General features: G+C 45.5%; 1 protein-coding gene across 1 annotated transcript in view; it reads left to right on the forward strand.

Moving 5' to 3' along the window:
* AGBL4 (AGBL carboxypeptidase 4) overlaps nucleotides 1-15,295 on the forward strand; it is a 1,691,367-nt gene that overhangs the window by 1,492,852 nt on the left and 183,220 nt on the right. The gene's annotated exons all lie outside the window — the stretch shown is intronic.

Here is a 15,295-nt window from a genome sequence, read left to right on the forward strand (position 1 = left end):
GTGATCATGCAGGCTGGTGTGCTTCTTCCATGTAGGCTTTGTTGCTTCTGAGCTAGATAGCCGCTTGTTTACCTTCAAGCCTTTAAGACCTCAGACACTATATCTTTTGATAGCTGGCCACTATCAGCTTTCCTCACCATATTTGCTTATGCACCCGCTTTGTCTTCTGTGATTGTGTCTGGAAAGTGAGCATCATGAAATGCCAGTTTAATAGAACAAAGTATTCTTGCATTGAGGGAGTACTTGAGTGGAGACCCAATGTCCATCGGCTACCTTAATACTAAACCTATACATATATGCACATAGATCTATTTCCACATCCTAATATATGCACAATTGATGTATGTATGGATGGTGATAAGAGTTGTATGAGCCCCTAGTAAAACTATTTTAAAAAAGAAATAATTACAAACATTTGATAGTAAAAATATATATACATATTGAAACAGTCAAAAAATATGTTTACATATGTACATGCCTTTATTTAGACATCTATAAATGCCCTTTGCCTCCTGGATCTTTCCTCTGTTTCCTTTTACTTTCCTCTTGTCCCACTATCATGTTCAGCCTTCATTTGGGTTTCAGTAATTCCTCTCAGTTACATTACCCTTGGTCACACCCTACCAGGCCTCCTACACCCTCCTCACCACCAATTTGGATCACTTGTTGTTCCCTTGTCCCTGGGTTTGTTAACACTATTTCCTTCACCCACCCACCTCACCTCTCCCTCTCCCATGTCCCCCAGAACTGTCGGTCCCATGGTTTTCTCCTCTAGATTGTTCATCCAGCATATCTTATTTAGACAGACCTGCGGAGAAAATAAGATGCACAAAAATAAGACAGAGCAAAACCAAGCTACAAAATAAAACAAAACAGCAACAACAAGCCAATGACAAAAAACAAATCAAAACACAACAACAAGAAAGAAAAGCTGTAGTTCGTTCAAGGACTGTTTGTTGGCATGCTTTTCGTTAGAGTCTGATGGGGCACCAAGCCCTGGCCCCAAAGTCTATTTTTGGTATTCCCTGGGGACATCTTTGCTGTGTTCCCCTTGCTGTTCTGTTCCACATCCTTAGTGTTTTCCTCAGTGTGGTTGGATAAGATCGGGTGGAATTCCCACACTATGTCTCCAGTGTTATCCCCTGTAGGCTATGGGTCAGTGAGGGATGCCGTGTCTCATAGTGGGGCCAGCCATGTGGTCTTCTCTGTGGATTGGCTTCTTTGAGCGGTAATATCATTGGCAAGGCTTGGTGGGCCAGGATGTGCTCCACTCTCTCTTCCTCCCCCTTCATTTGCTCCCATGTGCTCTGATCATTTGCTCTCGCACGCAGCTGTCCTGGAGCCGCAGCTTCAGTGCTGTCCTCTGAAATCAATTCTTCTCGGGGGGAGGGGGGAACAGGTATCCACGTAGTTGGGATTAGAGCCGGCCCCTCAGATCTCTCCACTGGTTCACTACTCCATGCTGGCATGTTGCATTCACATCTTGGAGCACTAGGTGGAAATCTGGTCCCTCTTTCCCTGTGGAGGTATAAACAAACTGTCCCTGTGGATGGGTTAGTGCCCCATTCCCCCACGAAAATGGCAACATTTTGTATATATCCTGAGACTTGTTTTTCACTCAACATTCATGTTAATGAGTATAACTGTTTACTATATTGTATTCCATGTGTGTAGATAGCACAGCCTACTTAGTCATTCTCCTGATAAGGAATAATCAAGCTGTTTAAAGTCTTTTACTAACAAAGGCTGTGGCTACAGACATTCTTACACATATCTCCTGTGCACATGTGCAGATGTTTTTCTAGACTGCATAACCTAGGAATGCAATTGCTGAGTCATAACAAATTTTGAATATTTTGAACAATAAGATTCCTGAACACCTAATTGTACTCAAGCAGAACTTGTGCATAGACCAAGAGGTAGTCATTTGAACAGAACACAGGGCCACTGCATGGTTAAAAATCAGGGAGGTGACAAGGATGTTTGATTGCTCCATACTTACACAGTCTGTACGCTGAGCAAATCATCTAAGAATCTGGACTATAAGATGAAGAATGAGGCATCATTATTGGAGGAGAACTCATGAACAATCTGAAATATGTACATGGCACAGCCTTGTTTGCCGAAAGCAAAGAGGACTTAAAATGTATACCGATGAAGATCAAAGACTACAGCCTTTGGTATAGATTACACCTCAACATAGAGACAACAAATATCCATCCAACTGGATCAATAAGCAACACCACAGTAGACAGAGAAACCATTGAGTTTGTCAGAGATGTCATTTAACTTGGCTCTATCACAATGTTCACGGAAGCAGTGGTCAAGACATAAAAGGAAGTACTGCATTAGACAAATCACACACACACACACACACACACACACACACACACCCTCCTTAAAGTGTCCAAAAGGAGATGTCAGTTTGAGGACTAAGATACTTCTGACCCAAGCGATATTTCCAATCACCTCCTATGCATGCAAAACCCGGAAGAACTGATGCTTTTGAATTGTGGTTAGTGAAGAATGTTGAGCATACTATGAACTGCCGGAAGAATGAATGACTCTGTGTTGAAAAAGTACGACCAGTCTGCTCCTTAGAAATGACAAAGGTGAGATTTTGCCGCAGGGACCTTGGACTTGATAATCCTAAGGGATGAGTCCTTGGAGAAAGCCATCACACTTGGTTAGCAGAAAGCTCAACAGACTCTCAACAAGACGGGTTGCACTTTGGCTGCAGTGATGGGCTCAGAGGATCACGTGGGGCTGTGGGGCAGGGTTTCATTCTGTGCTGCATAGGGTCGGTATGATTTGGAACCATCTGCATGGCACCTCACAACAACAGGATATGTGTATCTAAGTTTATAAGTACTTTATCATTTCTTTCTAAAACATACCGCTTTATGCTGCAATGACAACATATGAGTTCCTAATGACCTCTATCTTTGCCAATGGTTAGTATGGTCAGATTTTTGACATTGCTCACCTGTCCAATGGGAACAAGATGAGGCTGTCTGATACTGTAAAGATTTGCAGTCGCAAACAGCCTTATATAGGCTAGCTGTGAGTTGGAATCAAATCAATAGCAGGGGGCTTGGTTTTCGCTTAGTGGGTGTCTCTTACTTGTAGATAAGATATATGATTTATTGTGTGTGTAATATTCTAAGCACGACCGAAACATGTTACGTTTCTTAATTACTTGTTTAGTCTATTTCAATTACTAATATCGATGGAATCTTTACATATGAGAAAACTGAAGCTTGGAGAAGCTAAATAATTTATCTCACTTTCCTCTCAAAATGATCATGAAGTCAAAAGGATATGAATAAACAAGATGTAGATGTTAATAACGGAGGGCAGCCGCATGTGGAACTATCAGAGAATTTGGAATCAGACAGCCATGGACTCAAATATTGACTGCCACGTCAGAGCAGTGTGACTTTGTTTCTTCAAATGTGAGTGCAGAGAAACAACACCTGTGCAGGAAAACTGAGGATGGCATGAGATGAATGTAAATAAAACGCCCCGTTCTGTGGCCCACACATAGCAGACACTCCACAGATGTTGCCTCCTTCCCCATGGGAATCTTAGGAACGAAGCATGTAACCTGCTTCGCAAGCTGTAGCGCACTATGCAAATACAGACACGGGTTTTATTTTCCCAGCTCCTATTGTTCCAAAGCTGCGCCTTCCTCCTTTTTTGGTCAAATAAGAAGACTGAGTTTCAGGGAGAGGAAATGAATGACTTGCTCAAAGTCAAGGAATTTTAAGAGGCATGGCTGGGGTGTGCCAATTCCTCAGCAGTCTCACTTCTAGATTTTTCTCCCCATCATTGTCCTTGGAGTAACCTCTCCCAAGCCCCGACTGATTTCACCAACCACTTCTCTTGCAACCATCTGTTAGTTTCTAAACTTGGCAGCATACTGTCCCTCAGCTGATAAGATGTGAACACCTCCTTTTCTTGGTTTATAAAAGACAGTAGCCATACCACAAATATTTTCATCTCTGGAAGCCTAAGTCCTTAGTCCCACCTCCTTGGGGACAGGAGACATACGATAGGGTTACCGTTTCATTCTACGGCTCATGAAGGAGGCAGAGAGAAGTCAAGGGGACATCGCATCCTCCCTAGGATGACACTGCGTTCCTAAGCTGGCCCCATAGACTTATCCACGGTTACTCCTTGGCACGGCTTTCCAGTGCCTACCCAGTGCCTTCGTAAGAGAATCGCCAAGCTTCTCGGTGTGGCACTTACCCCTCTGGGATCTGGTTTTCTCCAGTTCTTTGCATCAGCCTCATGCACCCAATCTCTGCACAGTTCAAATGCATAATCGACAGCTGTCCTTTCCCCAAGCCCAGGCCTTTGCACCTACTGCTTCCTCTGCCTGCACACCCTGTGTGCACACCTTTGCCACTTAGGAATACCTCTCCCCTCTCAACCCTCATTTCCTATAAGACTTCCTCCGTCCTGCTTCTCGCACTTAGCTCCGAGCTTTGTGCCAGCATTGTGAGTATACAGATGACCGTCAGAATCCCTTTTATTTGCTATACATTGTGTTTCTATTTTTTTCCTTCTTATTTAAACTATGCGCTATTTTGACCTAGAACTGGAGCTTCAGTGTCAATTTCCACATCTATACAGCGGAAGCATATTTTCCATCCCATGAGATTGTTGTGCTAAAGCATTGCTGTGTTTGTTCTAGGATATAAACACTGAGATTCAAAAAAGTAAACATCCAGGTTATGCAGCTAGTGAATTGCCCGGGGAAACTGACTCCCCAGCTTCTGCATGCTGCTCTATGTGACTCAGGGGTGGAAGACGCTGGAAGGGAAGGCTTTGCGCTTAGAACAGCACAACCCACTAACCACTCATGACAATGCATGTGTTGTCACACCGATGAGGATGTTGAGGCTCAACAAGGTCCAGTTGTTTGCCTCCAGTCAGCCAGCTAATTTGTGGCAGGTGTGGCCCTGGGCATAGCTCCCTGACACAGGTCCTACGTTTGTAACTCTCTTTGGAAATGCCCACTTCCTCCTTCCTCTAGGCAACTTACGACAGGCATCAATTCCCCTTTTTCTCATAACAGGAGTGAGGCCCCATCTGCCCTAGGGCCCCTCAGCCATCTGGGCATAGATGGAGCTCATAGCCTTTAGCCTGCTCCTCCCACCCCGCACCCACCCTGCCTTAGCTAATCTTGTTCTGGGGCTGGATAGGTGTAGGTAAAGCCTGCAAAGGGGATGGCTGAGATCCAATCTGTTCTATTAATTCCTCTTCATGAACTAGATCACTGACCTTGAGCAGGGAGCAGGCATGTGTATCTGGCTGACCCCATCTGGCTGGGACCACAGTTCTCACTACTGACCTGCGGATACACCTGCTGCTGGGAGTGTCCTGGAGCCCTGTTATCCCAGCACCCTCGAAGTGGGTGCTACAGAGCATTGACCTTCTCGTTACTCTGCTTGGTGGTGGGCTGCAGTCAGCCCTCAGTCCCCAAAACCTCTGACCTCCTGCTCCATTGTGAGAAATAAAAGGCATCCCCATGTTTCCATGGATGATAGCAGTCTCTGAAGCTACACTGCCTAAGTTGGGATCCCTGCTTTCCCACACATGAAGTTTGACCCTGGGAAAGTTACAGCACCTCTCTGTGCCCCTCTTTCTTTATCTGGAAACTGGAATCATGGAAATCTTACCTCATGAGGTTGTTCTAAAGATAAATGAGTTAATATCTATAGAACATGTAGAGCACTATGTAGAGCGCAGTAAGCACTCGATCAGCATTGTGACTCTTATTCTGGATAAGGGGAGGAGCCAGCACTAGTCAAGCACTTTGTAGATGCCAGGTCCTCCTAGGGGGGTTGTATATACGTTTCTACTAATCCTTACCCGGAACACAAACCCAGGCACAGGACTCCAATACTGCTCACTTTTCCTTGCTGCTTTCCCAACAGTCTTTAGCTTAACCTGCCTCATTTAAACTGGGAAGTTTATATTGGCTGGGATAAGAACCTGGGTCTCTGAGCTAGATTACCGCTTGTTTACCTTCAATCCTTTAAGACCCTAGACACTATATCTTTTGATAGCAGGGCCCCATCAGCTTTCTTCACCACATTTGCTTATTTACCTGCTTTGTCTTCGGCTATTGTGTCGGGAAGGTGAATATCATGGAATGCCAGTTTAATAGAACAAAGTGTTCTTGCATTGAGGGAGTACTTGCATTGAGGGAGGACCAATATCCATCTGCTACCTTAATACTAAACCTATAAATATATGTACATAGATCTATTTCCCCATCTTCATATATAAATATATTTACATATGTACATGCCTTTATTAAGACCTCTATAAATGCCCTTTGTCTCCTAGTTCTTTCCTATATTTCCTTTTACTTTCCTCTTGTCCCACTATCATGATCAGCCTTCATTTGGATTTCAGTAATTCCTCTCAGTTACGTTGCCCTTGATCACACTCTACCAGACCTTCTACACCCTCAGAAGCAACAAAGCTCACATGGAAGAAGCACACCAGCCTGTGTGATCATGAGATGATGAAAGGATCAGGCATCAAATAACCAAAAGTTAAATCATTGTGAATGAGGGGGAGTGCAGATTGGGAACCCAAGACCCATCTGTAGGCAACTGGACATCTCCTTCCACGGGGAGGAGAAGAGCCAGTCAGGGTGCAGTGTTGCAACGATGATGAAACATACAACTTTCCTCTAGTTCCTAAATGCTTCTCTCTCCATACACCTCTTCCCCCACTATCATTATCCCAATTCTATCTTACAAATATGGATAGACCAGATGATATACACTGGTACAGATAGGAACTGGAAACACAGGGAATCCAGGACAGATGATCCCTTCAGGACCAGTGGTGTGAGTGGCGATACTGGCAGGGTGGAGGGAAGGTGAGTTGGAAAGGGGGAACCGATTACATGGATCTACATATAACCTCCTCCCTGGGGGCTGGACAACAGAAAAGTGGGTGAAGGGAGACATTGGACAGTGTAAGATATGACAAAATAATAATAATTTATAAATTATCAAGGGTTCATGAGGGAGGGGGAGCGGGGAGGGAGGGGGGAAATGAGGAGCTGATACCAAGGGCTCAAGTAGAAAGCCAATGTTTTGAGAATAATGAGGGCAACAAATGTACAAATGTGCTTGACACAATGGATGGATGGATGGATTGTTTCAACAGTTGTAGGAGTCCCTCCTAAAATGATTTTTAAAAAGGAAGAACCTGGGTCTCTGATTCCTAGTCAAGTCAATGATCGTTCGTAAAACCTTTCTAAAGTTGTTAGCACCTCTCCCCTTGAAAATGTCCATCTGCAGAACATTCTGTGCTCTTCGGATTCTTTGTAAGGGAATGGATTAAGCCAACATGTGTGGACTGCTGCTGTGGAGGGTGGGATGGGGCAGTGGGGATAGGCTACAACTTTGGAGTCGGACAGTCCTGCGTTTGAACCCCAGGCTTCCACCTATGAACTGGGGAGCTTTAGGCAAGTCCTGAACTCTCAGACTTCTGCGAAGTGAGGGCCGCAATATCTTCCTCAAGGAGGTGCTGTAGGGCTTAGATGAGATCACGTATGTCCGTGCTGGGGAAAGCAGCAGGCACAACTAAGTGAGCACTCTTTCCTCTTCTCCTTTGCTCTTTCATGGAAACCGTATCTTTCCAAAAAGTCAAGGGAGTTGCCGCATGTGACCTGGCGGGTCAGTAGAGGACTGGAATTTAGGTGACCTGCTTCCCAGCTTGCTGTGGCTCCGCTGCGGCTGCTCCATGCCAAAGTGACCACTAGGGCCCATGCCGTGTAGTTAAAGAGCTGGCTTTCACCTCAAGAGGTACACTGCTCAGCGTTGTTTGGGGAGGGCAAATGGAGAGAGAGAAATATGCAAATGTCCCCATGCACACCACCTACTCACAACCACCCACACGAGCAGCCCCCAGGACCAAGCACAGCCTCACAGTCCCATGGGGAAGTGGAGACCACTGCCTCCGGAAGTTCATGCAGCTCCTGCCATGTTGGACCCTCGATTCTGACAACAAGCTTCTTCACATCTGCTGGCTCTCCCTGTCATATCTGCTTCCGCTCACAGTCCCCCCACACTCCCATCTTTCTCCCCAGCGGAACATCCACCCTCCATCATTGCTTCCCTCCAAGCTACATCCACACTGCCCCTGGGGGAGCTCTCCGAAGTCCACACCTGATTCTATTCTTTCCGGCTTTCCTTTGACTTTTATTCCTCTCTCTCTCTCTCTCTCATCTTACACTAGATGCACTAAAAGTTGTGACGAGGCCTGTTACTTTCCTAGGCGTCTGTCTCTTCATCAGTGAAACAGGCAGAGTTAGAGGCAGAGGTGAGGTAAGCATTTAGACCCTGTGAGCGTCAGCTCTTTAAGATTCCCTGTGAGTCCATAATCTGGGGGCCCTGGGCTCAGCTGAGAGCAAACAAGAGTCACTCCCCCAAGGGTCCTGGTGCCAGAGTTGGAGGCTAGCCTGGAGAACTGTTGTCATATGAGCCACATTCTGGGCTTCAGAGGGGATACGCGTCTCTACAGTGTGCTGCCTTTCAGCAAGGAATAAGCAACAATAAACCTTTCACAGTATTCTCCAGGGAGCAAATTGTGCTGGCACACACAAATCATTCTGCAAATCACATGTGAATAGACTCCCGGCTCTTCCCTTCTTGGTGTAATGAAAAGAACACAGCTGTGAGGCCAGCAGAATTGAATCTGAGTAAAGCCTAGGCTCCTTGTGTGCTGTGTGAGACAAGCCATTGCCACCCTCACTTTGTTTCTCCATCTGTAAAATGGAGCCAATAAAATTCTAAGCCAACTAATAGTGATTCATTGTAAGTCAGGTAAGGCATGGGCTGGCGATGTGCCTCTGTAAAGAAGTAGAGCCTCGGAAACTCGATGCAAGGTCATTCAGGGTTGGAACTGAGTTGGTGGCCTGGGGAATGTGTGCAGAGTCCCATTAGCAGACCACCTTTAATCATTTATTTCACATATGAGGATGTCTACTGAGCATTGTCCTGGTGCTAAATACTGACTTAGGCACTGATAATATAATGACACGCAAGGCAGACCTACCCCTGACCTCCTGAAAGGACGGCAGACCTAAATAACAGGTGCTACCTCAATCCCCCAAACTCAGAGATACGGGAAAGCAAACTTTCCTGATTGGTCCATAACTGAATTCAATTCCTGTTTTGAGGCTCAAGTCTACTAGAGGCCAGAAACAGAACCTCGGCTGCTTTAGAGCCCCTTTTCTGAGGGTAAGGAGCCCTGGTAGCATAGTGGAGAACATGTTGGGCTGCTAATCACAACGTTGATGATGGTTCAACCCTACCAACTGCTCTGTAGGAGAAAGATGAGCCTTTATGAGCCCACAAATACTTACAGCCTTGAATGCCAACAGTGGCAGACATATCAGATTGCTATGTGTCTGTCATATATGATTGATATATTTGAGAAATCAACTTGATGGTAGTGAGTGACTTGGTCCTCTCTTTCTTTCTCTCTCTGGTTGCAGTGATTTCAGTGAAAAGCTCTGATGTTCTCAGGGGTTGTATCACTGCCTATCCATCCACATGACGGTCCTTTGACCCCACTGCATCTGTGTCTGGAGGAGGCCATGCCATGTTGGACCTGGTTTATGAGTGCAAGCTTCTTTGCATTTTCTGGGTCTCCCTGTTATATCTGCTTCAGCTCACAGTCTCCCCACACTCCCATCTTTCTCCCCATTGGAACATCCACCCTCCGTCATTGCTTCCCTCCAAGCTACATCCACACTGCCCCCTGGGGGAGCTCTCCAAAGCCCACACCTGATTCTATTGTTTCCTGGCTGAAACCCTTCCAATGGCTCTCTAGGGATCTCTGGGTTGTTCATTTGGACCCTATTCACCTTTAGCAAATCCCTGCTTATTCCCCTAGCAACTCTCTCAACACACCTCTCACCCCCACACCAAATAGGAACCATCAGCAAAACATGCCCCCCCTTTATCAGGTGCCAGACACTTGGCTTGTATTAGCTAATTTAAATCCTTGCAATAACCCGCAAGGTAATTATGATGTGTCTTCTCTTAACTGATGGGGAAATAGAGCTGTGACACTCAAAGGTACAGGTCACACTGCTAGGGAATGGCAGAGCAAAAGAACTCAAGCCTCCTTTCAGAGTCTTTGCATTTAGCTTCTGGAATTAACGAGCGTTCTGCTATTGAATAAGCTGCTTTCTCTCACACTTCCAACCCAACCTTTTCTTAAGCATTTCCCTGCCTGGAATGCATTCTCCATGGCACCCCTTTCATCTAGCTCGCCTGACTCATCTTTGGAATCTCCATCTTCCAGGATCCATTCCTGAGTCCCAGGCTGGCTCAGGAGCCCCCTCCAGGTGGTGCCCTGTAATTTCCCCAGCAAAACTTGGACGGGGCTCTTTGGAGAGTTGTGTTTTTACAGCACACACTACCAAGAAAGTCTTATTCATCTGGAAAGCCCAGAAACGGACCTGAATTTACATCACAGACAGTACTGGTGAATGTTTGTGGGACGAGTGATTGTGAGTTCAACTAACCTTACACTTTGTCAAGGTGGAATGAATTCCTGCAACTAATTCGTCAATAGACATTTATTAAGTACCTGCTGTGTTCCCAGACTTGAACCAAACACTTTGGGAGGAATAACAACAATCAATGAAAGATCCAATGTTATTTGCGTGGCAAGGTTCATCCTGGCCAAACTGAGGGTGACACAAGGCATAGACCTCTGCCCCCTACTTCAAATTCACTAGCACTTTTTGTGCCCGTTGCCAAGAAAATTGACCCAATAGAATACGGAAATCATCCAACAATATTGTTACTATCACTTGCAAGGAAAAGTTTGCTCAAGATCATTCAAAAGCAGTTATAACCTTATACTGAACAAGGAACTGACAAAAATTCAAGCTGGATCCCAACAAGGATATAGAAGGAAAGATATTACTTATACCAGATGAATCATGCTGGAGAGCTGAGAATACCAGAAAGATGTTTACCTGTATTTAATTGACTATGCAAAGGTATTGGATTATGTGCATCATAACAAATTATGGGTAGCACTGCAAAGAACGAAAATTCAAGAGACGTAACTGTGCCCATGTAGAACCTGTGTGTAGAAAGGTAGGTAGTCATTCAAGCAGAGCAAAGGGGATAATAAGTGATTTAAAATCAGAAAAGGTGTGCATTAAAGTTGTATCTTTTCACCATAGTTATTCAATCTGCATATACTTTTCAAGTAATGAGAGAAGCTGGATTGTATGATGAAGAATGCAATATCAGAATTGGAGGAAGCGTTATTAATAACATGCAATATGCAGATGAGACAACCTCGCTTGTTGAAAGTCAAAAGGGCTTGAGGACTTGAAGCACTTACTGATGAAGATCAAAGCCTACAGTCCAGGACAACCTTCAGTAGCCCTGGTGGTTTTGTAGGTTCGGCACTAGGCTGCCAACCACCAGGTTGGCGGTTCAAACCCCCAGGAACAGCTGTGAAAGAAAGATGAAGTGCTACTGTAAAGAAGTACAGTCTCTTCACAACTGAATCCCCGAGCAACATCCAGTTGGAGAAATGGAGAAAAGATTGGAGTTGTCAAGGATTTCACTTGGATCCACAATTGATGCCCATGAAGAAAACAGTCCAGAAATTAAAGGATTTACTGCATCGAGTAAATCTTCTGCAGAAGACCCCTTTAAATTGTTAAAAAAGGAAAGATATCACATTAAAGACTAAGGTATGTCTGACTTAAGTCATAGTAATTTCCAGCTCTTCATATCAATGTAAAAGTTTGACATTAAATAAGAAATACTGGAGAGAAAAAAATACGTCTTTGAATTATCGTGTTGACAGAGGATGTTGAACATACCAAGGGCTCCCATCAGAACAAACACATCTGCGTTGGCAACACAACCAGAATATTCACTGGGAACAAGGGTGGCAAGACTTGGCCTTACATACTTTGAACATGTCATCAGACGGGACCCGTCCTGGGAGAAGGACTTCATGCTGAGTAAGGAAAAGAGCCAGTGAAAGAGGGAAATCCTCAGGAAGGTGGAGTGAGCCAGTGATAGGAACTGTTAGTTCAAACACAGCAATGATTCTAAAGATGGCACAGAACTGAGCAGTCTTTCGGTCTACTGTACCTGAGGCTTCTGTGCGCTGGAACCGACTAGATGACACCTTACAACAGTAACAACTCCTCTGCTTCCATCTTCCATCTTCTGGATTAATCAGCTTGGGAGAGAGGGCCTGACAAACTTGTCTACTGCAGGGACAATGGTGGATCATTTCTCTCAGCCAGAGAGACGATTCTGCTCAATTGATGAGTGGAGATTATTCCCTTTAGGGGCAAAGGAATAACATAGCTGAAGTTATAGAATGCAAGGGTGGTACACCTTATTGGAAATTGTTTAGACAAAAGTAGACCCAGGATCTTATTAAATGTCACCCCAAATTGAGCCAAAAATAGGACCCAGGGTCTCTCACTGTTGGCTTGTTGTTTTCCCCAAATTAGTATCCTTGTTCCTAAATTTGACACCCGCAAACCCACTGCCATGAAGTTGACAATGACCCTATAAGAGAGAGTGGCACCCCTCTGTGGGTTTCCAAGACTAAATCTTCCCGGGAGCAGACAGCCTCATCTTTCTCCCGTGGAACAACCAGTGGCTCTTGCAGTGAGCACCTCAGTGCGTGTCTCACTGTGCCACAAGCGCTCCTCCATGTCTCCTATGTAGAAAAATTCACAGACTAAGACTTCTAGCTAGTTCTAAAATCAACACCACCACCCCTACTGTCCCCATTACCTTTAACCTCTGATCTAAGAGAAGTGACTCACGCACATCACATTTTTCAAGCCCTGTGAGTTGGGCATTGTGCTTCTGATCACAAGGTCTGTGATTTCAACACAGAAGCCACTCTGCGAGGAAAAGATCGGACTTTGACTCCCATAAAGATTTACAGTCTTGGAAGCCATCTATAGGGTGGCTATCTTTCAGGATCCATGGGTTGGCAGTGGGTTTAGGGGTGGGCAGGAAGGGGGAGTATACCAAGCAGTGAACACACCGACACTGTGATATACCGACACCGCAGTTTTGAAGATCAGGTATTATTATTCCCACATTAAGTGAGGGGACTGGTCAGAGAAGGTTAGTAACTCTAGCTAGCAACCAGTCAGGATGTGAACACACGCCTCAACTCATTCTTTACTTGGCCCAAGCAGTGCTTTTGGTTCATAGCCAAGAGTGACGTTTCTTCTCTACGATTACTTTCTCTTCATGCTTCTCTCTGCTTACGTTCATTCCCACCTCCATCCTAAAGCCGAACGTTTCCTTCCAATTTCCTAATCAATGTGAACGGTTCAGGTTGAAATGTCTCTAACCTCAAGCCAAGAGATGGGGTGAACACTCACGCAGGGAGAGGGACTTCTGGACAGTGGCAGCCTCTGGGCTGGTTTTGTTTTCTCTTATCCTTTTATTAACTGTCTAATTGGCAGCCCAATTAATCTGCTCATCTGTGACGGAGGATGGATCGCAATAAGCCACCCCATTTCCAGAAGTCATTTGCCGAGGCAGCGTGGTCCGGCCCTGAATGCGGGCTCACTCCTTGATGGAGGGCCACCCTGGGAGTTGGGGTCAATTAGTGGACAGATTAAGCAATTATTAGCCCCTAACAAGGGTGCCTGGCATCATTACCCTGCCTGTTTACTGGCCAACTGCGGCTTTAATATGAGGACCAACAAATAAATTAGGGCATCTGGTCCTTTGCCGTGTCTGCCGAGAAGTAAATGATGTCCAACTGGTGCTCAGCTGCTTATGGTGCCCTGCCCTGGCCTAATGAAAAGCCCAAGATGTCCCTCAGTGGTCGCAGCTTCTTGGAACATGCTCTGGAGAGAGGGATCATTCCAAGAGCTAAGTGCCCACACTGGGCACATGGACTGTTCTCGTTTCCCTGCTGCCTCTCTCCTGTCAGTCTGTGAAAACCAACCTATCTGCTAAGGCTGAGCTCATTAGCTTCTTTATTCGCGACAATGTTCTTACTTTTTCTGGCCAGGGAGGGGTCCCCCTTCTGAAATTTGGGAGCTTTTTGCACTTCTCGATCATGTAATCACTTCATGAACTCCAGAGTGTCCTTTTACCCAGTGTTGTATGTCTCTGACGAAGACATTGAAGCGCAGAAAAGGAGCGGGCAGGAGTAAGGCTCAGAGTTGTTTACTTTCCCACTGTGTCAGTCTGGGTAGACTAGAGAAACAAATCCATAGACACACAGATGGGGATAAGAAAGAGATTGATATACAAGAGGAATTGAACACTGAGAAAACGTCCCAACTCAGTCCAGTCCACGTCCATAAGTCTGATATTAGCCCATATGTCCGATATCAATCTATAAAGTCCTCTTCAGACTTATGAAACACATGCAATGAAGCCAAATGCAGGACAATCACAAGCCAGTGGGTAGAAAGTCTGTGGGTCCAGTGGCGTTGTAAGCATCTCAGTGCTGGCAGGGGTCTCTCTGTGGCTTCTCTGGCTTCTGAGGTCTGGTTGTGTCCATGTGACTTGTCATCTGCAATGTCTCCCAGGGAGTAGCAGAGAGAGAGAGGTGTCTTCCGCCTCCAAGGAGGAAGTACCAGTTTTCCCAGAATTCTCAGGAGAAGGCAAGCCCACACAGAAGTTTCATTGGCTATCTCTGATTGGCAGCCTAGGCTCCACCCCTACACTCTTAATCCTTAAATTGACACCAGATTAGGTGACTACCACTCCCACCCTCTGTCCTACAAAGAAATGCCAAAAACCATGACCAGAAGGACATCAGAGAGAGAGAGTTACAGGGTCAGGTTAACACTTCATAAAGGTCACTCAGCCTCCAGTGGCAAGGGTACATCCGAAAAATAGCTGCTGCCACCCAAGCTCAATGTGATGGTGCCTGGATTAGAAGAGAGGGAGAGGGAGGGAGCTAAGAGGAAGATTTGCTAAATTCAGACACTGATTGGACTTGGGGACTGCCTGGCAGCGGGAAGTCAGGGAGAGTTACTTCAACTTGCTAATTTGGGTGACTGGGAGGTAACAAGGTAGTGTTGATGCCACAGAGAGGCACAGAGTAGCAAGAGTTGTGGAGTCTGTGAACAGCACATGCTCAGTGTAGGGAAAGGAGCAGCGTTGGAGGATATTAAAGAAATCCCTTCTAGAATGAAGTTGGCCAATCCCCTTCTCTTCTCTGCTTCTTGGAATGCCAACTTGCATCATGAGTATTTAGATCTCTAAAGCCTACA

This window comes from Echinops telfairi, unplaced genomic scaffold, assembly GCF_000313985.2.
Source record: "Echinops telfairi isolate 266 unplaced genomic scaffold, ASM31398v2 ScPeMD7_443;HRSCAF=831, whole genome shotgun sequence".
Taxonomy (NCBI): domain Eukaryota; kingdom Metazoa; phylum Chordata; class Mammalia; order Afrosoricida; family Tenrecidae; genus Echinops; species Echinops telfairi.